The sequence below is a fragment of the Equus przewalskii genome, chromosome 4, assembly GCF_037783145.1.
Source record: "Equus przewalskii isolate Varuska chromosome 4, EquPr2, whole genome shotgun sequence".
In the NCBI taxonomy this organism is placed as follows: Eukaryota; Metazoa; Chordata; class Mammalia; order Perissodactyla; family Equidae; genus Equus; species Equus przewalskii.
Genome location: NC_091834.1, coordinates 72157758 through 72182502, shown reverse-complemented (window position 1 = coordinate 72182502; position 24745 = coordinate 72157758).

Below are 24745 nucleotides of genomic sequence, written 5' to 3'. Positions count from 1 at the left end.
TCAGAGCACTGAGAGATCTTTGAGGAGCCTGATCTGTGGATAACACATTATAGCTCTATAAATTCAAGGCGGAAACGAATGGTAGTTCCGCAGGTTTGAGGCATAAATCTTTTCTAAGGTGGACTTGCAGGAATGCAGCTAGTTCTGAGCGGTAAAGATGAAGGCCACTGCTTTTTCCTGAATGAAGTGGACTAGGTAGAAGCATTATCCCTGGGAAAAGTTTTAAAAGCACTAAGTAGACCTCAAAGTTAAATTTGTGGTTATGACTGTGAATTGAGGATCTTCAATATAATGACCAACCTGTGCACTTATGTATATTCCTACTTAAATAGAAGTGTGTCAGAAAATTCCAAGAAGAAATGATGATAAAGACTAATCCAGGGAGAGTTTTCTCCTGAAAAATAGCAATGTGGCCTCAGCAACTTAGGGCATTAAAAATAGAAAGCTAGCAATATGATTATAATGGTGTGTTTGATGGCACGGCTTTTGTGGACCTCTGTTTTATAACGATCTCTAATATTTTTTGTCTTCCAATCACTATCACCCTACTAACTGTAATATTTCTGCTAATATTGTTGCTGAATTCCTTTAGGTTTCCTGAATACCAGACATACACAATCCACCTTCAGTTTGGATATTAGGAATGACAGCAATATGATGACTGATGATATTTACCAGCTTTATAAAAAGAGTGAAATTCAAATACTAAAATACATTCTTCCCATTTTCTTTTTAGTACACGTCGATCTTCAGGTTTACTTGAGCAGTCTATCTTGATCAGGGCACATATACCAGTTCTAAGACACAAATAGTCCCACCAATAGTTCTGCTCCTTTTTAAGTTCTTAATATTTGCCCTTTATACCTATAGCATAGAAGAATTCCTTGAAACCTATGAATGCCCTTGAAAAAACTGTACTTGAAAACAATTCTTATAACTAAGTGTAATGAGCAACGTGACTACATTTGCATTAATTAGGAAATCTAACTCAGAAGCCTATTTTTTTCCTGTTATCATTCTATTATCTCACTAAATACAAATGTACAAAGACCCTTGTTAAAATACTTGATGTATGCTTGTTAAAATGACTCTGCTATTTCAGGATCAATTTACTCTGGCAATATATTTTTTTAAAGGTATTTTTCCTTCCTCACTGACTGTCCCAACCCCACTTTCCACTGGACACCAACACTGTTCCCACGAGGGTCAAGAACCACACCCCCTCTGTGTTGGGAGAGGCTTCTAAGGAAATGGGAGGGCCATTAGTAAAGGGTGTGTTAATACCTAAGAGGGGCATGTCAAAGTTTGTGAAGAGATTCTCAGCAGAGGCTCAGGGCATGGGGAGGTGGCCTGCTGGATGGACTGGGGTCACTGAGGGCCATGATCCATTGAAGGCCTTTGCTCAGCAGAATGAGAAATCAGTTGACGTTGTCTGGCTCCAAGAGCAAGGAAGTCTACAGACTCTCTCAGCTTCTCCATATTTGATGTCTCCCTCTTTGTTATGGTAGAAAGTCCAACTGCCACAACCCTTGAGGACTTCCCTTTTGATTTGAAAGAGCATAGTCTGAGAATCAAAAGGAAGCTAAAAGCTTTGTATTCCTACTCTAACAATCCTAATTCTCCCCAAGACTATCAGGAATTTTCTGACTAAAGAAGGTTATGGGAGGGGGAGAGGTAAATATAGATTAGTATTTCCAAATTTTATCTCACTACATCTTTATGAAATCATGCAAAGTATGGTTAGCCACTTCCCTTGGGGTAACAGCATGTATTTGGGGCATTTGAAATACAAAATGTTTTAGACAACTCTCTCCTGTGGTTCAATGCTATTTATTTGAGTAGTATCATTTCTTATGATTATAAAGTATTCTCCATCAGGATCAGGACTACAATTGTAAACTCTATAAAGGGCAAAGCCTTTTCTTTCTCCTCCATCAGTGGTTCACAAATGTCGCTGCACATTAGAATCAACTGGGGAACTTTTAAAACTCTCCCTCATACCAATGAAAACAAAATGTCTGCGCATGGAATCCCACAAGTTTTAAAAATCCATGGGACATTCTAGTATCTAGCGATGGTCTAGTAGTTAGTGGAAGACTTAGGTATGATAATCAGGTGGAGTGGCTTTCTGATACAGGAATTAGTGGTGGAAAAGTCTAGAGTGGTGAAGTCTTGAGTGATTGTGAAGTGAGCAGAGGAAGAATGAGATGAAGAGACAGGACTTTAGTGACAGGTGGTCCTGGAGAGACGGGGTGGAAAGTGGGAGTGATACCCGCTGGTAGTCAATTTCTGGGAGAAAATGCTCATCTTTTTCCTCAAGTGTTAATATGTGATTGGTAATCAATTTTAAAATAGTGTTATTGGTTGAATTGTGTCCCCCAAAATTTGTATGTTGGAGCCCTAATTCCCAGTACCTCAGAATCTGACTGTGGTTGGAGACAGGGCCCTAAAGAGGTGACTAAGTTAAAATGAGGCCTTAGGGTAGCCCCTAATCTGATCTGATTCGTGTCCTTATAAGAAGAGGAAATTTGGACACACAAAGAGACAGTACCATTGTGCATGCACAGAGGGACAAACATGTGAAGACACAGGAATAATGCTGCCATCTGCAAGGAAAGGAGAGAGGCCTCAGAGGAAACCAACCATGCTGGCACCTTGATCTTGGACTTCTAGCCTCCAGAACTGAGAGAAAATAAATTTCTCTTGTTAAAGCCACCAGACTGTGGTATTTTGTACGACAGCCCTAGAAAACTAACACAGACAGTATAAAAAGTAATGGGATAGTAAACATCTGAAATGCTAAGCACAGATTTTATTGAATTACCAATGCAACTTGCCTTAATCCAAATAATTTTCCAAGTGCTTTTCAAGTTGTCATAGAATTGTTTTCTGGAGTCAGCACAAGCCATTTCTCAACTGCCTTATTTGTGGCCCACTCTTTACCTAGTAAATCCAACCCAACTCTCGAGACCCAGTGCTAAGTCCTTCTCTCCCAGACGTCTTCCCAGATCACCAAATGCTCAGTGCTCCTTCCCCAAGCTGAACCCACAGGACTAGCGATCTATGTCATAAAATTGGCTCCTAATCATAAACTGAGCTTTGACATCTCAAGTGTTGTTGCCACATTGCAATTTAACTTTCTATTTGTTTGGATCTTGCTTCCCCCGCCAAATTCCCCCTCCTTTGGCATAGGGACCATAAATATTCATTTTCCATATCTCCTATAATGTCTGACAGAGTTCTTCCAGAAATATTGATTGATAAGTAATTAAGAGGGTTTCTACAGACACTATCACACTTTGTACCTGAGCTTAATTAAATCTCAAAAGATCAAAGACAAGATAGAAAGATATTCTTTCTATAATGACTGTGTCACAATCAGCTATCAGCATTTTAACACTGATGAGCAGTCACAAGTGACTTTGAGACCTGTAAATGGTTATTTTCTAATTCCAAGTGAGGTTAAAAGATGATGGATAAAGAATATAACCTAAAGATTCTGGTTAGTGATCTTTTGTACCCGGACACACTCCAGTGGGCAGAAGGAAAGCATCTCCTACCAACAATATGGGGACTGATGCTAATGACTAGATTTAAAACTTCAAAATCCTCTTAATTAGACCCTACTCTAGTACCACTTGGTAAAGTTGTGTTGGAGAAACACTGTCATTGCACATTTTCAGATGACACAATCCGTCACAGCTCAGCAAGTCATAACATTAGCTAAAAAAATCCTAGGATTAAGTCACCATATTTTATTGAACAATAAGCTAGAACTAAATTATTCTTACCCTGACTTTTAATGATTTGCCCACGTCTCTGTCTGTTTCAGGGTGTGATTAAACAGAGGATGATGGCCAAGACAAAACAGAATAACGCACCAGGGTCAAAGCAGAAGATGAAATAGAAGATAATGAGTCAAATTTCAAATCTCTGCCTATAGAATATTCTTCGTATATATATATATATATATATATTTAATATTTTATTTTTTCTTTTTCTCCCCAAAGCCCCCCGGTACATAGTTGTGTATTTTTAGTTGTGGGTCCTTCTAGTTGTGGCATGTGGGATGCCGCCTCAGCATGGCTTGATGAGCTGTGCCACGTCCACGCCCAGGATTCGAACTGGTGAAACCACAGGCTGCCAAAGAATAGCGCGCGAACCCAACCACTCGACCATGGGGCCGGCCCCTCTTCATAGATTTTCTTAAAGAGAGGTGCATCATTTGTGAAGCATGAATGGTGTCAAGAACTGGCCCTCAACTTAAAAATTAGCAAAGTTGCCTTCCACTCAAAATAAGAGCTGTTGTTTATCCTGTGTACTTTTTAAGTTTACCTTAATCACAAGGTTTTGGGGAAGGAAAGAGGGTACTATAGGAGTGTCAGTCTTGATCAATTTTTATCTTTTCTCTGTCTCATACAGCAGTAAATATTATTCAGCATGGATGTCCAGGTCAGCTGAGGGCTGCTGATCTAGGTGGGCTCGCCTAGATGGCTTTGCAGATCTTGACTGGAGCACTCAGGCATCTCTCCTCCTCTTGAGTAAGACATGTGTGTTCTCATGGCAATGAGCAAGCTTAGTTACATACGTGTTTCTCACACCTCTGCTAACACTCTTGACAGAGCAAGTCACTACGCCAGGAACATATGATATGGTGGGAGAAGCTTCGAAGTTACATGATAAAGGGAGTGGATATGTGGCGGGATAACGAATTGGAGACATTCCTCCAATCTACCACACTCTTATTGTTTTCAATTCTTTATTAATCTGTTCATTAAAAATTTGCTGAGTGTTGTGAACATCTGTCATATTCATGGTGACTCCTCCTTTTATTTGCACATCATTTTGTAAACAGTTTTCCTCTATCTGGGGGGAAATGTCCATGATTTGATGCCAGAAGACAAAGGGATAAAGTAGGTGCTGCCTGTGGCTTGGAGCTTCCATTTTGCTCTTCATGGTGGCAAAGAAGACTTGGTTGGCAGGAGCCACAGCAGGGGCTCTCCGGTGGTAGCCAAGTCAAAGTATTCATGCAGAAGTTGTATTGGGCCTGTGACAGTAGCAACTGCAATAAAGATAAATTTCTGGCACTTATTTTTATTTGTTTTTTATTGTTGTAAGAACACTTAAAATGAAATCTACCCTTTTAACATAAATTTAAGTGCACAACACAGCATTGTTAACTATAGGCACTGCTATACAGCAAATCTCTAGAACTTATCTATCTTACATAACTAAAACTTTATACCCATTGAACAACTCCCTGTTTCCCCTCCCCCCAGTCCCTGGCAACTACCATTCCACTCTTTGTTACTATGAATGTCACTATTTTAGACATCGCATATAAGTGGAATTATGTTTCTGAATCTGGCTTTTTCATTCAGCACAATGTCCTCCAGGTTCATCCACCTTGTCATATACAGCAGGATTGCCTTCTTATTAAGGCTAAATATTATTCCATTGTATGTATATACCACATTTTCTTTATCCATTCATCTGTTGATAGATATTTTTCTTGTTTCCATGTCTTGGCTATTATGAATAATGCTGCAACGAACATGGGAGTGTAGATATCTCTTTCAGATCCTGATTTCAATTCTTTTGGATATACACTCAGAAGTGGGACTGCCAGACCATAATTCTATTTTTAATTTTTTAATAAACTGCCATACTGTTTTCCATAGCAGCTGCACCATTTTACATTCCTACCAATAGTGTATAAGAGTTCCAATTTCTCCACATCCATGCCACTTATCTTTTGTTATATTTTTTTATAACAACCATCCTAACAGGTATGAAGTGATATCTCTTTGTGGTTTTGATTTGCATTTCCCTGATGATTGGTGTTGAGCATCTTTTCACATACTTCTTGGCCTTTTGTATGTCTTCTTTGGAGAAATGACTATTCAAATCCTTTGCCCATTTTTTAATCAAGTTATTTGGCTTTTTGTTTTTACTATTGAGTTGTAGGAATTCCTTCTATGTTTTGGATATTAATCCCTTATCAGATATATGGTTCAGTCTCTTCAACAAACGGTATCGGGAAAACTGGATATCTACATGTAAAAGAATGAAATTGGATGCTTATATTACACCATACACAAAATCAACTCAAAGTGATTTAAACATAAGACCTTGAACTATAAAACTCCTAAAAGAAAACACAGTGGGAAATCTTCTTGACATTGGTCTTGGTGATGATTTCTTGGATGTGATACCAAAAGCACAAGCAACACAAGTGAAACTAGACAAGTGGGACTACATCAAACTAAAAAGCTTCTGCACATCAAAAGAAACAATCAACAGAGTGAAAAGGCAACCCGTAGAATGGGAGAAATATTTGCTAACCATGTATCTGGCTTTCGCCATTTGGCTGTAGTGATAGTGGCTTCCTCACCAGGCCAATTCTCCATCAGGGACTTGGGCGTTTCTCTTCTCAAAGGTTCTGTGAGCTCTTCAGAATTCATTTCTTTTCAATTGGCCAGGGTGGACTCTGTGAACACTGATTGCTACTCTGAGCAGTTACTTCATGGAGAGCAATTAACTAGACTTTGTGGAGACAACAGGAGTTTTTGGGTGTAACCAACAGGAATCTGAATTTATTTGAAGGCTCAGGGGTAGCTTACAGAATGATGGAATGTCAACTAAAGAACTAGGTCTGCAAAGAGGAGTAAGGGCATTTCTGAGTGTTCAGAGAGTAAAAACTCAGGGCACCAACATTTGGATAAATTATCTCTAACCCTCTTCTTCTGTACTTACATCATTCTGCTGAAGATTCAGTTTTGGGATACACACTCCAACTAGCTTAGCTTAGATCTCATGTCCATTCTTGAATAGGGGAGAGAAGGAAACCTTTATGACGTCCCCTCTAAGACTTCAACTATTGGGATAGTGGTAATTCCTCAAAACGAAAGAGGAATGTTTTGTTGGAAGAAGAGGAAATGATTGCTATGTGGCCAAAACCAAACAAATAAAAGAATAAAAAAAAAAAACTCAAAGCAAAACAAAACTAAAAGCAAGAAGAATAACAAACCCAACCAAAAGTCCGCTACAGATCCAAGATGAGTAAGTTTTTGTATCTGTCATTCAGAAGCTCACAATTTTAGTAGAAAGATTAGATACTTAATCTTCATTTATTATTCAATAATGAGGACACCAGTCATTGAATTTAGGGTCCACCTAAATCAGTATAACCTTACGTTAAGTTACTTATTTATATCTACAAAGATCTTATTTCCAAATAAGGTCAAATTCTGAGGTTCTGGGTGGACACGAATATTGGGAGGACACTAGTCAAGTTACTTCAATAGCCTCAGACTTTAGGATGAGCTTAGACTTTCATCTCAGGTGAAAATCAGCCCCTGAAATCATTTCCTCATGCAGATGCCTTATAATCGTATTATTTTCAAATGATCTAAAATTATCTTGTGATAAGAACAGGCATGTAATTATTAATAAGCAAGTATGGATAAGACATTGGGCATGTCTTAATTCACGTACGAGAAAAATGTCTACTTTAGATATATTTTCTCACATATAAACATGATTCTTTGCTGTGACTGCACTCAGAGGCTATGTATCTGAAAACTTATTTCTATTTGGGCACTGTATGGTTAAATAAAGAATATATCCTCCTTATTAGTTTATAGGTGACATTACTTTTGGGGCCACAGAGAAATTACATAAACCTAGGGAGTGATTCTTCATAGGCTTAGAAATTCCACCATGCTTAGACAAATTAAGCTGTTTTCCACTGATTTATGTAAAGTATAATTAACAAATTAATACATATGAAGATAAGATAATAGAAAGCACCAAGCAATAATGTAGTTTTGTTTTGTTTTTGAAAATTACTCAAAGTAATGGCAAAGCTAATCTGCTATAAATTTCTTCTAATTAAATAGTGTTTGGAATAACAATTTTTTTCTCAATTCAATCTACCTCATGCCATTCTTGGATGTTTTTCATCTTTACATACTCAGAAAGTGTTGTAATATTGCCACTATTTTCTGTATAGCATCATATTTATTAATTATAGCGTAACTGGACTACGGAGTGAGAACAAGACCTGTTGCTTTAAAACTTAAACCTATTTCCAAATGCTACATTGTTCATTTAAAATGTTAAACATTCTCATTGCAATAACCAGTCAGATACGTTTAGGGTGGTAAAAACTCATCACAGTAAGGCAAATCATAAAATACCAGCAAACTTAAGCAGCATAATTTAGGACACTATTTACTTGGAGAAGTGACACTATTTATTAATTTATTGTAATCTGTATGAATATACTCAAGACTAGAGTATAAATATAAGTAATACAATAATTAATCCATAGGTAATAAAATAAAAGGCTTTCTTAACATTTGATTATTCAAATGTATCAAGAGACAAATGTGATGAAATAAGTCTTATTGCACACTGTACACTTCACTTCCTGGGAGACTGTGAGAATTGGAGAACTAAGACCTCTCAGGTGGCACAGCTTCTGAAATCTAACATTTAACAATGCTATGATAGTTAACCATAGGTGAATATTGCCATTCTCGGTCGAATCCTGAGTCTCAGTCAGTTGTGGCCCTGTTGGGGTAGGGGGAGGCGGGTCTCAGCTACATTAAATTGGAGCTCCCTGTGCTTTACAACGACCATAAATAACTTTGGGTGGTCTCAGGCCCACTTAGACTTCCAGCCCTGTCCCAGTTTGATCTGACCTCCCCACTAACATCCATCCTTCCTGGATGAGGCCTGGGACTAGCATAGGCTGCCTGGAACTACTCTGAAAGAGAGCAGACTCTTGCAGCTCGCTCCGGCTTGACTTCCCTGAATTTTTTCCCTCACACCAGGCTCCTGAAGCTGGTAACTCTATGAAGCACGGTATTTTGCAGAACACTCCCTTCAGGCCCTCCACTGTCTTGTCAAATGCTAGAGAGATTTTTTTCTTTTTCCGTATGGATAGTTAAATCATCCTTCCTGGATAATAGTGGTTTGAGGCTGAGATGGTAAGCTGACCATGCATAGAGTTAAATGGGCACCTGGAACATTAGTGAGAACATTTCTGATTAAATATATCTACCATGAAATGCCTTTGGCTTTGACCTGCACCAATAAATCCTTGCTTCTTAACAGTAAATGATATTCCCGCACAGGTTGCTGAGTCTGTCCTCAACAGCTCTCTTCCTTCCTCCTACTACAGAAGGGAATGACTTGCTCTGGAAATTAGTTAGAATATTGCTCCCTAACTTCAGGGTTAACAGCAGGCATAGAAACAATGGAGAAGTAGGAAGTTGTTTGTTTTGTTTCCTGATTTCTCCTTCAACATTTTGATATGAATTATAGAGATCCTGGGGCTTTTGTCCTGGAAGATACCAGTTCAAATCAAAAGAAAATCTTCCTCCCTCCCCTGTTTAAACAAACAAACAAAAAACATTTCTAAACTATTCTCCTATCTGAGTAATTCTTTTTATATTATTTTAATATATAATTAATTATATACAAATATCTAATATTTCATCTATTATTTCTTGGATTACCTTCTATGCCCTTGAATTTTTTTTATATTTTACATCTCTTTCTCTGTCTCTCTCTCTCTCTCGTCCTCTGTTCTGTGTGATTAGCTCAAATTTTTCTTTTCATCTTTGTGCTGATTTGTTTTGCAATTTGTGTTTTAAATTTTCATCAACTCTTTCTTTTTCTCTTATTGATCCTTTTTCTTATCAACCTGTTCTTGTTTTATGGATACTATATTTTCTTTAACCTCTTTAAGACCGTAACTATTAAAAAAAAAAAAAAAACCCTATATTCTCTTCTCTAAATTATCCACTTGCCAGTGTCTGTTGTTTCTGCTTGATCATCTTTCTCTTTCTCTTTTATGCTGCCAATTGTCTTCAAGTGATTGCCAACACGTGGTTTTGCCTTCTGGCACCTGGATGAAGGAGGAGATGACCAATCTAGGTAACTGTCACAGGTATCTGACTCTAGATCTTCCCTGAAAGAGAGAAATGACTGCCAATTCAGGGTGTGTGGGCTAGGTGTGGGGACTGGCCAGCTTCACCTGAGGGTACATGGATGTCTTCATGACTAGCCATTACTAACATGAGGAAGGCCCTGATCTAAGATGGCAGCTCCAATGCTAGCCTCCCTGGTAGACAAGCTGATGTCTTTAGAAAGAAAGCAGCAGCCTCCAAAGGGGATGATTTCACCTCTGAGAATATGAGTTGCTCTGTTGAGGTAAGGGAAGAAAATAGAGGCATACCCCGAAGAAAGTCTGATTAATATTTTCCCAGTAAAATGCCTTTTGGTTTTTAACATCCAGTCTTTATAGAACATACATGTCTCTCAATACCGCCTTTTTTGGCCAATATTTTACAGAAAAAAATATATTTACATCCCCAAAACTCAATACATTTTAAACCAAATGATGGAAATATCTTGAGATACATTCTAATATAATTGGTAAAATCTTAGAATCATGTGTAGATGTTTCTTAAAAGCATTCAAGCGTCAACAAAGAGGATGTGTCTCTACGCTGAAGCTCAGAGTACACAGTACCATACCCAAAGCAGCTATTTGTTCGTAACTATATTTTTCAGATAGCAAGAAGTGATATTTTCAGCGTTTTACATTTTTAGAGTTTATTACTTACATGTAGTTAGTTTACCATGTTTTAGTTACATTTTAGGAAATTGGTTGCGAGTTTTGAGTTGAAACATTATAATTAATCTCAGTTAAATAAGAAGAATATGCTCATGATTGATATTTTCACATGGAACACCTAATTTTTAAGAAATAGATTTTACCGTTAATCAAAAGATGCCTGTATTAGAATTTCTATTTGGAATTTTTTTGCATTGTTTTTAAAAATTTTTATTTTATGTTTTATAATGTAGATGACATATTAGTATGGCATACAAATATGTAATTCAGAAACATAAATAACAATATATCTGTGAACCAAGCTGAAAAAATATTTTTTCTAAAAGTTATGTGATAGAAATGGCTGGTAGATTATCATACTGAAGGGTATCAGTCTAACTCCAACCTGGAGACCAACAGCGCTGTGGGAGAAGCAGGCTTAGAGACGAGTGTGGGCAATACAGTCACTTGTGGACATTCTGTAGTTAAGTTTTCAGTCCGTTATACTGGTTTCTGCCCCTCCTCCCAATCCTGTTCTCATCTGCCAACTTTGGGAAACTGCTGTGAAAACCTGTTTTCGATTTCTCTGCCCTTGTCTTTCTGTGATTCTCTTGTTGTGGTTTATCCATCATTATAATCCTTTCCAGATACTCATTATTGGTCAGCAGCTATGTCGATCCCACTCCACCACTTCAACCCTGCATTTTAATATGTTTGTGAATTTAGCATCCTCTGGACTTCTTTAGTGTCATTCAGGGTGTTTGGGGCACAGAGGAGAGGTAATCGTGTGGCTCAGCCCCTTCCTCAAGGCAGATCCCTTAACTCCAGGAAATCCAACATGGATGTAGCCTGCTTCAGAGACCCTCAACCTGGGATGCCAACAGGAGTGCACACCCAAAGGGCCAGAAAAACTCCTCCCCACGACACTCCTTCCTAATTTGGAGGCACTATTAATGGCAGAGTTATGTTTACCAGAAGGTTCCTTTTAGTTGAGGAAAAATTTCTACTCCGGGGGTAGGCTTCCAAATATCCATAGTAAATATGTCTTTTTCAAACAAAATTCTTTTAAAAGTCAGTCCACTGCCAAGAGCAGCATATTTGTGGTAACAGGGGTGATTTTTAGGTAAGTTCTACGCATGCTGAATTTAGGAGTACACTTCAACCTGAAGATTTCACCCAAGTACGTAGGGAATTATCACAAGGACCTAGAGGATAGAGGATACCAAAATGGAGCCGGCAGATCTGAATCTGATGCATTGAAAAACAATTAGGAATCATGCTATTTTTGCCTCCTCCATCAGGATTCCTGAAGAAAGAGATGGTGTCCATTTTCAGATTAAAATCTATGGCTCAAAACCTGCTCCCATAGTTTAATCCCCACCCCAGTGTTTATTTGTGTAGATACAACCTGAATGATCTGATTCATTTCATTTGAGCAATTGTATAATCATGCTACAGGAATAGAGCCTTGAGGAGTTAAAAGGTGAATGGAGAATGAGGGGGAGTTACAGCTAATTTCAACGTTAAGATGGACAATTAAATCAAGTATGACTTGGTCAGCACAACCGCATGGAGAGACAAGTGACATAAATAGAATTTCAAGGTGGAGGAAGCTAAGGACAAAATCTCTCTTGCTGTGACTACATTCTCAATGATAACTGGACAAAGGCACAAGGGTCCAAAGATTATGGAAGAAAAAATGTCTAACCTTTAGACCAATGTCTACTTACAACAAGAGAAAGCAATAAAATATTCCAGAATGTAAAAATACACAGAGAATAAAAATCAGGACAAGTTATTCCAGTTCTGAACCAGATACTAACGAGGCCACAGTGGGGACCCCACCCAGTTGTTGTCATCTTGTGAGAGCAAAGGAAGCTAAATGAAATGAGAGAGGGAAACTTTAAGCCACAACATGATTCAAATGAAAGCGGGATCCAGGCACATAAAAAAGGTTAAAGATAGACTACAACTCCTTTTAATAGAAAGCATCATGTGAAGAAATGGTAGAACCTGACAAAGCAGAAAATACAGATTGTGTGGTTAATGGAACACGTTTCAAACCACGGTTCTGGATTCATCTTGGTTGTAAAGCATCGCTTGGTTACTGAAATAACTCTCTCTATCTGAGGGACAATGACTATGGAAATGGATTAAATAGAGCAATGGAAGTTGAAAGCAAGATATCCAAATGAGTGCTGGGGACTGTTTTTAGTTGCAAGAACAAAGCCAACAGTTATACACCAGGCAGCCTCTGTAAGTCTTTGACACCTAACATTAACATGCTCTAAAGAAAAATTGTTGGCCACCATTAAAGGTTCACGTTTGCTATTTAACAGGAAAAGAAACAGTTCTGAAGGGTAATTTAGAAATGTTTAGCACATGCTTTGTAGCATGTCAAATTCAGCCCTTTGGGGCCTGATGAGCCACAGGTGTGATAGGGCTAGTTGAAGAACAGAGTAAGCACCTGGTAGGAGCCAGTACGGACACAGTAATGGGAGAGAGTAAGGGTATCTCACGCAGAGTGCACTAGAACTAGCGGGAAAACAAAGCAATCAATAGATGAGTTAATTTGATGGGAGGAATTCTTTCACAATATACATGTATATTAAATCATCATGTTGTACACTTTAAATATCTTACAATTTTATTTGCCAATTGTATCTCAATAAAGCTTGGAAAAAATCCACAAAGCTATCATTGACCATTCAGTCCATCAGGATGCAGGACAAGATAAAACGCTTTCTATAGGTACTGTGAACTGCAGACCCCATCTGGTCCAATGCTGAGGCCATGTAGCTTTGAGAACAGCCCTAACACTGACCATTCTCTTCCCCTCCTGAAGAAGAGAATTGTTCACCAAGAGAACCTCTGACTCACTGCCGGGCCTTGAGCACATTCATTCAGCTTGGCAAGTCCAACTTGAACCTGCTTCTGATTTCAGCCGTCTCTGACCACATCACCTCCCACTGTGCTCTTAGGCCAGCCATTTTCTAATGGAAAGTTTCAGGAGAGAGCAGCATAACCGTGTGCTCAAACCAATGCTTCTACTTCCTGTGTCAAAAATCTAAGAACGCAATTTTACCAATACTACTCTGTATGTATGGATCATGGGGTCTATAAATACGCCATCCTTTAAGTACAGAAATTGTGCTAGAGATGCAACATTTGCTGGGACATTTTCAAGAGCAGCTTGACCAGAAGTGGGTCCCTGTGAGATGGTGGCCAGGTTAAAGGACACTCTGGCCACGTTTAGTTGAACAGTCATTGGGTCTGTAAAAATAGCTGCACTGCTTTGTCTGAATGTATTAGAAATCCATGGCCTGTTTTGCATTAGCACAAATCTCCAAGAAGGTCTGTTATCTATCCATTTTAATTGAAACATCAATGCATTTCAGGCTGAAACTTGATAAATATTTACTCGGGCAGTGCTGAGCCAAGATCATATCCTCTCACCTCTTCCACTGGGAAGGGAACTGGGGTTAATGCTTTCAGGACAGGAATAGCAACAACTCGAGTATCACATCTCATACATTGATCCTTCAGAGCTTTGAACAAAGAACAGAATATTAGTCCCCTCATTGCCCAAGGAAGATGTTAACCTGTACCCCTGCAAGAGCGAGGACACCACTAAAGTCACCTTCTCCTGCTGGATGGGCCAGCTGCCAACTGTGAACGGGAACTTGGTTAGAGTAAAAGATTCTTTGTCAGGAATGTGGAAATTGTGACATTAGGGACTAGCCTGGGCTATAGGATAAAGCTTCAATGAAATTTGCAAGTTCATTTTGGTTTATATACCTGTTGGAGCTGAGACATTAAATGGAGACGGCTTTTAATCTAGGTATTTTAAACACTACTTGATACCATGGACTAGTGTCACTCAACAGAGAGTACTTCAAGGACAGAGCTATCTCTGAACCAGAATAAGACCCCAGGAAGGCTGATTCAGCCCAGAGCATTTGGGACGGGGTTATTTTCTTTTGTTTCAACATTCACTTTTGAGAGAACTGGCTTTTCTCTTCGCCCCTGCTGGAGAGCTAATAACTTCCTTCATGTTCCCCTTACTCCAGTCCCCCCACAGGCGAGTGCAGCTGACTCCATATGCAGGTAGGCTGTGTGCTTTATTTACATTTATTTTTGTCAGTCCTTTGCTATCAAGATATAGAGAAAGACACCTTAAGTAATCAAACACAGGGACAGGTCAGGTAGGTTAGCTTGACAAAAAAACAACATGGAAGAAATAACCACAGAGCATGGGCTGCAATTCACTATTAGGGCAAGTCACAGGCGATAAAAAAAGATTACAGCCAAACCCTCTCCTGTCTCAGACAGTGCTATTTGTTCCTGAGATTTCTAAAGATGCGTTCAATTCCTGCACACATCTAAGAGTTCTACAACTGTGGCTAACATTGAAAATAAATAATCTAAATCAGCTTGGCCATATTAACTGTGAAATCCACTTTACTAGTGAGATAGAATTTACTTCAGGCCATCCAGGTCAATAGCCTTGGAGAGGGAATTCCAAAGATGAAGGCCCTTCATAGAAAAAGCTCAGCCTTCAGACCTGTGTAGTTCTAAATCAGAGGGCTTAGCACCTCCAAGCCCTCCAGCTGCTGTGAGGGCAAACCCAGGAAAGAGGTGGTCATTGGATATAACCTGAATCCCCTCTCTGCTGCCTCCCCTCAACCCCTGAAACAGAATGCTGTTGAGGTCTGCTACCTTGATTCCCCCTGAAAGCAAAGAGGCAACTCATGAGGTATGGAAGCCTGGAGGGAACAAAGGCAAGTATGAACGTGTGTGAGCTCATACTTTGGCATGATGAAAAGTAGGTACTCTTCAAAAGGTCTGCTCTGTGGCAGAGGGGCTCGTTACTGAGAGCAGAGCTTCACTGCCCACACAAAGACAAGTGGGGAGGGAAGGGGCTCAGTGAAGTCAGAATACAGACAATATGGAACCAGAGATCGTTGAATCTTAAAATCTGCCAGCTACTAGCAAAGCCATTTAAAGATATTGGTAGAAGCAAAGAGCGAAGAACGGAAAACATGCTTTCCTGTTTACTTGCCGCAGGTAGCTTTTGGAAATTTTAGGTGAAAAAATTTTTATCTTGATCAGTCAAAATGAAAATGAGTCTGTGGTAGGCAGAATAATGGCCCCCTAAAGATGGCTCCATCCTAATCCCAGGAGCCTGTGAATATGTTAGGTCACATGGCAAAGAGGAATTAAGGATGTAGATGGAGTTAAGGTTGATAATTAGCTAAAACTAAAATAGGGAGATTATTCTGGATTATCCTCATGGGCCCCAGATAATCACAAGGGTCCTTATAAGTGCAAGAGGGAGGCAGAAGAGGTCAGCGTGAAGTAGGAAGGACTTGACCTGCTGTTGCTGGCTTTGACAATGGAGGGAGAAGGCCACAAGCCAAGGACTGTGGGAGGCCTCTGGAAGAGGGTACAGGCAAGGAACCAGATTCTTCCCTGGTGCCTCCAGAAGAAAACGCAGCCCTGCCAACACCTTGATTTTATTTCATTGAGACCCATGATGAACAAATGTAAGATAATAAATTTGTGTTGTTTTAAGTCATTTAAGTTGGTGGTAACTGATTAGAGCAGCAACAGGAAACTAACGCAGAGCTCAACAGTCAGCTTTGACAGGTAAAAGTGTAGGTTTGGCATTGAGCTTTGTCCTGGGTGATGATTGCCAGGAAATCAACACTTGGGGGAAAGAAATTGGAATTTGTTGCCTAATGGAGGGCATGCTACTCTTTCTGCTTGGTTGGCTAGCTAGCATCCTGGCTAATCATCTCCTGCATTTTATGTGATAGCCTGCTGGGAATGAGAACAACAGTTATCACTTATTATCCCGGGAGAACTAATTTCCAACACACAGTTGATCCCAACACTGCTAGGTTGATCCTAAAGGATGACTTGTTAAGCCATCAGCCGTATAGCTAAAGACTATTCGATGAAAGGCTGGGACCTGTCATCTTGTGTTTTCTGAATACCTGAAGACCAACTGTTATAAAATATTTCTCTCTGCACTCAGGAAAAAAAAAGAAAAAAAAAAGATGGTCCTGCTTTACTTTGATATTCAGGATGAGATTAAGGAATAGACAATGGTTGTGCCACATTCAAGGTCATTCAAAAATTCAGTGTTATAGTTAGAGAAGATTTCCAGGACATGGAAAGCTGAGTTTCCAAATCACCAAGACAATCACCTGAGAATTGAAAACTAAATTAACTTTGGGTGGGGAGGTGAGAACGGGGAAATGTACCTGAGACCAAATATACAACATAACACTGCTTTTCTTTTAAATTGAGTGACTGTTCATGTGACGTGCAAACCAAAAGATTCAGGATTTCCTTCATCCCTGTGACATCATGATTTTTAAATCAAATGCATTGTTCACAGTGCCTGGCACATGACTATTCATTAATTACCAGCATCCTTTGATAGAAAGACACTACTAGAGTTATTAGAAAGGCAAGAGAGAGACATTCCTGGCCTAAGGTGGGTTTATTGAAGACATGGGCTCTTTCATTTGCACCCAAATGATTCTTACTGTCTCGTGGCCCCAATATACTTTCAACAAGTGGCTAATGAGAATGGACTGGTGCTAACTGAACTTCAGGACTGAAGAGGAACAAGTGGGTGAGCCCTGGGGCGTGGTCTCCTCTGAATGAGCGAGCACATTTTCAACACAATTGGCTGCCTAATCGCGTGTTGCAAACTTGGCTGATGTATTTGGATGTGTAAGCAATTATGTTTCCGCTGAAAGCCTTGGTTGGTAATGCTTTTGTTCTTCATTTCTTACAACTGAACTAACAGAGGGAAGAAACTGGTATGGAAATGGTTTTCAATATGTTTTGTTTTGCTTTTTAACGTTTCTTTTCAAAACATTTTCCAATTAAGCTAGCCAACTGATCCAAGTTTTATTATACCTCCAAACACCACATAAAATAGATAACAAAGAGAGAAAAGAAACACAGTGGATAATAAAAGTAGTTTTAGCTATAAAACAACTCTTGATGAAAAGGCCTACATGTTTGCATTAAGCCACATCATTTAAAGCAACTAATTGTATTGACTACCTTTCTGCACCAGCCACAGAATTAGTTCTGAGTATTGAGAATGGGTAAGATACATGGTCCCTGACTTCAAGAAACATCTCTTCAAGTAAGCCTTTGACATATGTTGACTTAATGTCTGAGTCACCTGAAGTTTCATGAGATGAGACTCTTCATTTCCAAAAGAACAATAACTATAAACCACAGGCTCTGAACATTTTGCTTTCCAATAACCAGTCCTATCACAGCCTCCGCTAAGATTTTCATAGCCCATCTAACACATTAGGTTGCTAATTAATTTCAAAAGTGTTACACACTGATTCATTGGAGGCCAAAAGACAGTAGTCTTGTTGGCTCAAACTGTTTGCGAAATTGAGCAGGACGCAAAGAACAGCCATGTCTGTCATAGAACTATGGAATTTAAGGTCTCTAAACACACTCGTTCTTGCAACCACTGCCCGCACATATTGTGCATTTCTGTAATCCAGGTCACTTCAGCACTTCAGAATTTCAACTTCAGTGAGAATTTATCATTCCTTCATTAAAATGTCTCCACGTGCAAAACCAAACACACATCACGTGGAAGCAGTTGTGGGAAAATAGAAGCTCTACGCTTGAATCCCAGATCTTCTGCTAATTCTGAGACATCAGTGATGTCACTGTAGCCCTTTCCAGCTCTCAGTTTCCCCAACTGATAAATCGGGAAATTTCTCCTATCACAGAGCCATTAGGAGCATCAAATAAGATGACATAGGAGAATTTGCCTAGGATAGTGCCCTGAGGGTATGGAGAATCTTTTGAGAACTGCACCTGAGAGAGGAGCCCCCAAAACATCCGGATTGAAAACCATCCCTGGGCTCATCCCAGGGACCCACAAAGCTGTTAGTGAAGTGAGAAAGCTCACACTCACTGTGGACTCACCTGCTCCCGGGTCCAGTGCAGAATCGGCCAGGAGAGGCGCCCAGACTGAAAGAGGCTCATTTCCTGGTCTTGGAGCCTTGGCCTGAGGGGCAGGCACCTGGTCTGGTAAGTATCTGGAGGCCTCCTGCTCTGCGGACGAGGCCGGTAGACGCCATCTTCGTGCTCTCCTTGTGCCGCGCCCCCGCCGGAAGGCGCCATCCTTTTTTTTTTTTTCTTTTTTTAACTCTAGGCTTTATTGAAAGAGTTGGAAAAAAAAAGTACTGACAGTGAGATTTTCGAAATGTATTTATAAACTCTGTAAAGAAGATTTGTCCGTGACAATGGAAGTTTAGTATCGACGACAGTTGTATTCTTAATTCCTCTGGCGTTCAGCATTGTGAGTATAGTTTATCTTATTAAGAAATAATGAGGGGCCGGCCAGGTGGCCCAGCAGTTAAGTTCACCTGTTCTGTTTCGGGGGCCCAGGGTTCGTCTGTTCTGATCCTGGGTGCAGACATGGCACCGCTGGGCAAAGCCATGCTGTGGTAGGCATCCCACATATAAAAAAAAAAGTAGAGGAAGATGGGCACAGATGTTCTGGGCCAGTCTTCCTCAGCAAAAAGAGGAGGATTGGCAGCAGTTAGCTCAAGGGTAATCTTCCTCAAAAGAAAAAGAAATGATCTCACCTTTGCATGACCATTCTGGCAGTTTTTATATGTGCTTAACTCAGGAGTAATAAGAGTAATGTAACATCTAACATTCACTGTCACAATTTGCAAATGAAGATATCCAATGAGCTTAGATTTTTACTTTTTTCTGACAGTCTTCCCAGTATAATCCATTATTGGTCGTGAAGTTCTCAACCTTTACTGTGTTCTTAGTCTTCTGTGAATCGCCCATGAATTTTGGTGCACAGAAATCAACAGAGTGAGTGCTCGTGCAGACTTCTCTCTTATTTCCACTGCCAGCCACACTGGCGAATTCTCTTGGTTGGCCTTCTCACGTTATAGTCTTCCCTTTTGAGTCAGGGCAGTGGCAGGTATCACCAGGGCTTGGGCAGAGGCATTTTGGATGTTATGGGAGATGGCCTGAACTAAGAGCCCAAGCTACACTGGTGGCTGATAGGTGACCCCCCCCCCCCAGTGGTTGGTGACCCAGGTTTGGACATTGACTAAGAGTCCAAAGGGCAATTCTAAACCCAGAAGCTCATTCTTAGGGAAAGTGGTGGCTGGACCTGATCCCCACAAACAGAGGCAAGGTGGGAAAACCATGGACAAGGCTAAAAACCACCAACAGGGGTTTCTGAAGATGTCATGACAACCAGAATGTGGGGAACCCTGAGGAACTTCAGAAATAAAGGCAGATTCAGCCACCTAGAGGGCAATTGTGATAGTGAGATTTGGACCCCCCCTGGGGAATTGACTTGATGCAACGCCAGAAGACTCTTGAAGGAGTGTTCCTGATTACTCTCCTCTACCACACCACGTGTACTGTGAGGGTGAGAAGTCTGGTGGAGCACTGAGACCGGCAGAGTTTTGGAGTGAAAAGCTGATATGCCTGTGGCAAAGGGCTCTGGGACTCCACCCACCACTTGAACATAAAGTGGATTAAGCACTGATTGCTCTCAGCTGTGTTCATGAACAAGCTCTTTTATTTCTTTCCACAATCAGCTCCTCCACTAGGAATCTCTGATTTACTTAATGTCTCCAACGTACTCCTCTAATAGGATGATGGAGTTGAAGTTTTCATCAGGAGATTGGTAAAAAGACTTTTTGGAGATAATTGTTGCCTCTTTAGAGGAGGGATGGAGTGATTGCTGCCTTCTTATCCCAAGCCTAGTAGGGGGGCTTCTGTGAGACAATGTCAAGGACATTTAAATGTGTCACTTCCTGAAGTTGGGAGGTCAAAAGATCTGGTGCCTGACCCCTGCTTGGGAAAGGTAATGCTGACAGTGGACTTCAGACTGACTCCTGGCTGGGAGACTTAGGAGGTAAAGGAGGGCTAATTGCTGACAAAATTGGGATGGGCCTGCCAACCTGTGTTTGTTGGGGAAATGGATATGAGAATGTTTTCCGTAGACAAAATTTGGGCTACCTAGGTGAGAGAGCCAACATGGGGTTGTTGGGGTCCTGCCTGACCATGGCAATAAGAAGCTGGCAGGGTAGAGCACCCAGGCTTGGTGGAAGAAGCAAAAAGCAACCACTTTGAATGGAGAGGCTTTTTTGTTGTTTTTTGAAAAGGACCCCAAAATGGTGCCCCCCCAAAGTCAACCTTAAACATCAGCCAGACCCAGAATGAAGCCCCCAAAGCAAGTAAGGGCTGGAGCCTCACCCCTTTCAGGAACCCCCTCGTCCCCTTTCCCTGCTGACTAGGCCATGCTGCTATGAGTGGGGAGGTGGGCAGGATGATGAAACAGAAGGTGTGGTCCTCATCCCCTAGCACAGCTCCAGCAAATCTGAGCTGGAGGAGGGCAGAGAGTATTACCCAAAGACAAGGTCAGAGTTTTGACTAAAACATGGGCATGTGTACTAAATACCTTATCCAGGCATTTTGTGACCTCAAGTGACTATAGAAATGTTTATAACCAAAAAGTCAGCAGATACCCCATGAGATCTGCCCAAGTTCTAATCTGGTGCAGCGGATTGCCCTGCTCAGTAAAGCTCAGAAAGGCAAGGAAAGACTAAAATGAATGACCTTCTCATTATACTCTTTGAGTTATCCTTGTTCAGCTTACATCTTACACACTTAGTTACCCAAGCTGGACATCTGGGAACCATCCTAAATTCCTTCCCTTTTTTTCATCTTCTACATTTACTCTACCAGTCCAAACCTACAGATTTTACTTGCTAAATATGTTTTAACCCATTCCTTCATCTGCATTTCAAACTCTATCCTACTTGAGGTCTTCATCAGACTTGTCTGAACTATTGCATGTTTCCTTAACTGGATCTGAGTCTCTGGACTCAGCCTGTCTCCTCGTTAAATATGCCTGAATAGTGCCTGATACACAGTAAATGGTCAATATATGCAAGGTATTATTCTAATTTGTTATTTTTATTCATCCTCTAAGATTTGGCTCAACAGTCATCTCCAAGAAGCCCAAACAAGGCCCACACTGGCCTGCTCCACCTTCCCACTCTGTGCTACCTCCACATTAGTTGGAATATCAATTTATGCATCTCTATCTCTCACAATTAACTCTAAATTCTTCAAGGGCAAGGACTCTTCATTTCTGTGACACTAGCTCCTAGATGGTTATCTGTCACATAGTAGGTGCTCAATGAAAGTTCCCTGGACTGTGTTAAATCTCACAAGTTAAGAATAAAGTTAAAGAATAAAGTCATACTATAAATTTATTTTTTAAATGATTTATTCTGTGGTTGTGGTCCCCAACATTTATTTATCTGTGCAGGTTGACTAGAAGCCATTTAGTAAAGTTTATGAGAGCGTGTTGGGTCACACTTTGCTATTGCCTATTGTTGTGGAATGCCATGTTGGCATGACCTTTTACCATTGTCATGGTCTTTGGACAAATCTCATTCAAGTGTCATTGAAGTAGGGAAACTATATGTCCCTTCCCCACAAGCTCTCCACCCTGGTAAGGTGGTATGTTGTAATAAAAGTCTTACATTAAATTCTACTCCAAGTACAAACCTTTATTATCAAACAGACACCGCAACATTCTTTAACCAATTCCTGTAAGATCAGGGAAGTTCTTATTCTCTTGTTAGAGTGCCTAAAAAGGACTGCCCTTTTAGGCACTCTGACAAGCACCGGGCATTAGCGATGTTAGAGGTATGAGAGGTTAACCTTCTATTTGCATCAGACAAGAGAAGCTTCTGGTAAATAGAGTAACACAGAACCAAATGGACATGGTGCCAATCCAAAGGTGCTCCCCTGTTGGCCTGCCAGACCCTTACATCTCGTTCCTACAAGAGCAGAAGGACCTGCATATTTCTTTTTTTCAACCAACCACAAACGTTTAATTCTACTCATTCTGCTAATAAAAAATTCTTCCTACCCATTTTGTTAATTAGCAAACCTTCTGGTTAGATTTAGATAATGATATTTCAAGTGTTTACCAAAACCACCTCTGGAAGGTGGACTCCTCATTACCTTCTTTTCAAAGCTAATTGGTCATCCGTGGAGTAGGGTTCCAGAATAAGGAACTAAAATATTATCTGACATGGAGGATCTAACATACAGTTAATTTATGCACACATATTATAAGCCATATTATCCACACTAGAGAATCCTAAAATTACAGATAATAAAACTGACCTGTAGCAAGAAGTCTTAAAATACTAACTTTGGTCTGCAGCTTGTTGTTAACACTTTTCTTTTCCTCTCCTCAACCAGAGGACCCCTCATTGCCTGTTGTAGAATTAGAATTGCTATGACAGCGATTCCAAAGAGAAAAAAAGAATTAATGTGTTATATTGGCTTCCCAATTGGACTCTTGAAAAAAGAAAGGGAAAGCTCAGCTAGGCATGGTCGGTATAGGTCATAACAATAGATTGGAAAGATAAACAGTAGACCACTCCCCTTCCATCACCCACAGGAAGGGGGAGGTGAAGGTGCTGCATTTTCTTCAACCTAATTTCCACTTGTATCCCTTTTTCTTTATATTTAGGTGTTTTCTTAACTGACTGGTAAATGTAGCACCTGTTTGTCAGTTAACAGGCAACCCAAGAATTTGGTATATTTAATGAGACCAAACTACAGAAAAAAATTAAAAAGAAAAAGGAGAACAATGGAGGAGAAAGTAAATAACTTAATCTTGAAAAGTCAAATCCTATTCAAAGACGTTTCTGATGAGTACATTTAAAATGCTATCTATTTCTTCACTCCCTTAACAGCAACAATGATACTACTAACACTTACTGAGAAATTCCTATGGGCGGAAGGACTTATGATCATTTTATTCTTGTTAGGATGCAAGCTCATTGAGGGTAGGACTCCCTGTTGCGCTTTGTTTCTTGCTATGCTTCCAGGGTCTAGAACAGGGTCTGGTTTGTCATTGACACCAAATAAATATTTATTGAATAAATGAGTGATGACTCATTAAGTCCTCTGTCAAGAAGCCCTGTGAGGTGGGTGTATTCATCACCCCCGTGCTGCAGTTCAAGATCCAACTACTGAGCTATGTACGAAGCCCTCAGGCTTCTGCAGCTGGATTCCGAATCCACTCAGACCGGTCTGTGATAACTTTTTCCTCCTTCTTTCATTTTCTTTCTCTCCTTCACAGCACTTTCACTGCAAAAAGGCACAGCCAGCGACTATGACCCAAAGCTGTATAGCCAATTAGTGATGAAGTGGCTTAGAAGCCAAGATTTGTGATTCTGAGTCATCTAGTCTCCTCATTCCAAGCCATCTTCCCTCAATCAGAACAAATAACTCATTATTTATTGAAGTTGGATATTGATTAGCTCTTGAAAGCTGCACACATTTGCTGGGGTTTTGGGTTTTTTTGGTTTTTTTTTTTACCTTTTGAAAAACTAATTACTTAGATCATGATTACTAAATTCAGTCATCAGGTTTAGATTTTTAAGAGACTGAATCAGATGACGTTGAGGCTAAAAGGGACCTTCAAGGACATTGATGAAACAGCTGTTTTTTCTAAGCAGATGAGCAAACTGTGACACAATGGGTGAAGTAACCTGTTCAAGGCAACCCAGTGAATCAGAGAAAGAATCAAAGATAGAAGCTAAGTCTCCAGAGACCTGGTCCAGTGCCTTCCACATCCATGTGCTAGGCTGGCTTCCTTGTCACAGGGTCATCTTTGATGCATTTAATTTAATTACATGCCGATTTTAGAATAGGACATGTTTTTTTCAAAAAGTAGCAACAGGAGAAATTAAGGGGGAGTTTGCTACTTACACAGTAGGCCTGGAAAGTTCTTGGAGTTCTCTTATGACATTTGCTTGCATTGCTATTTAGGATTTTGTGACTTACTCTTTACTGTTTCCCTTAAGGAAGCTTACAATTCCTGAGTCTTAGAGTAGGCTTTCATCTCACAGTTCTGTACTCAAAAGTGGACACTAGAAATTTAATCCTCACAGAGGGATGAAGAATTTGATGCGGTCCTTACAACATCAACTCCTTTTTGGGGGGCAGAGGGAGAGGTGGGTAGAAAGAAGTTTAAATCCTGACT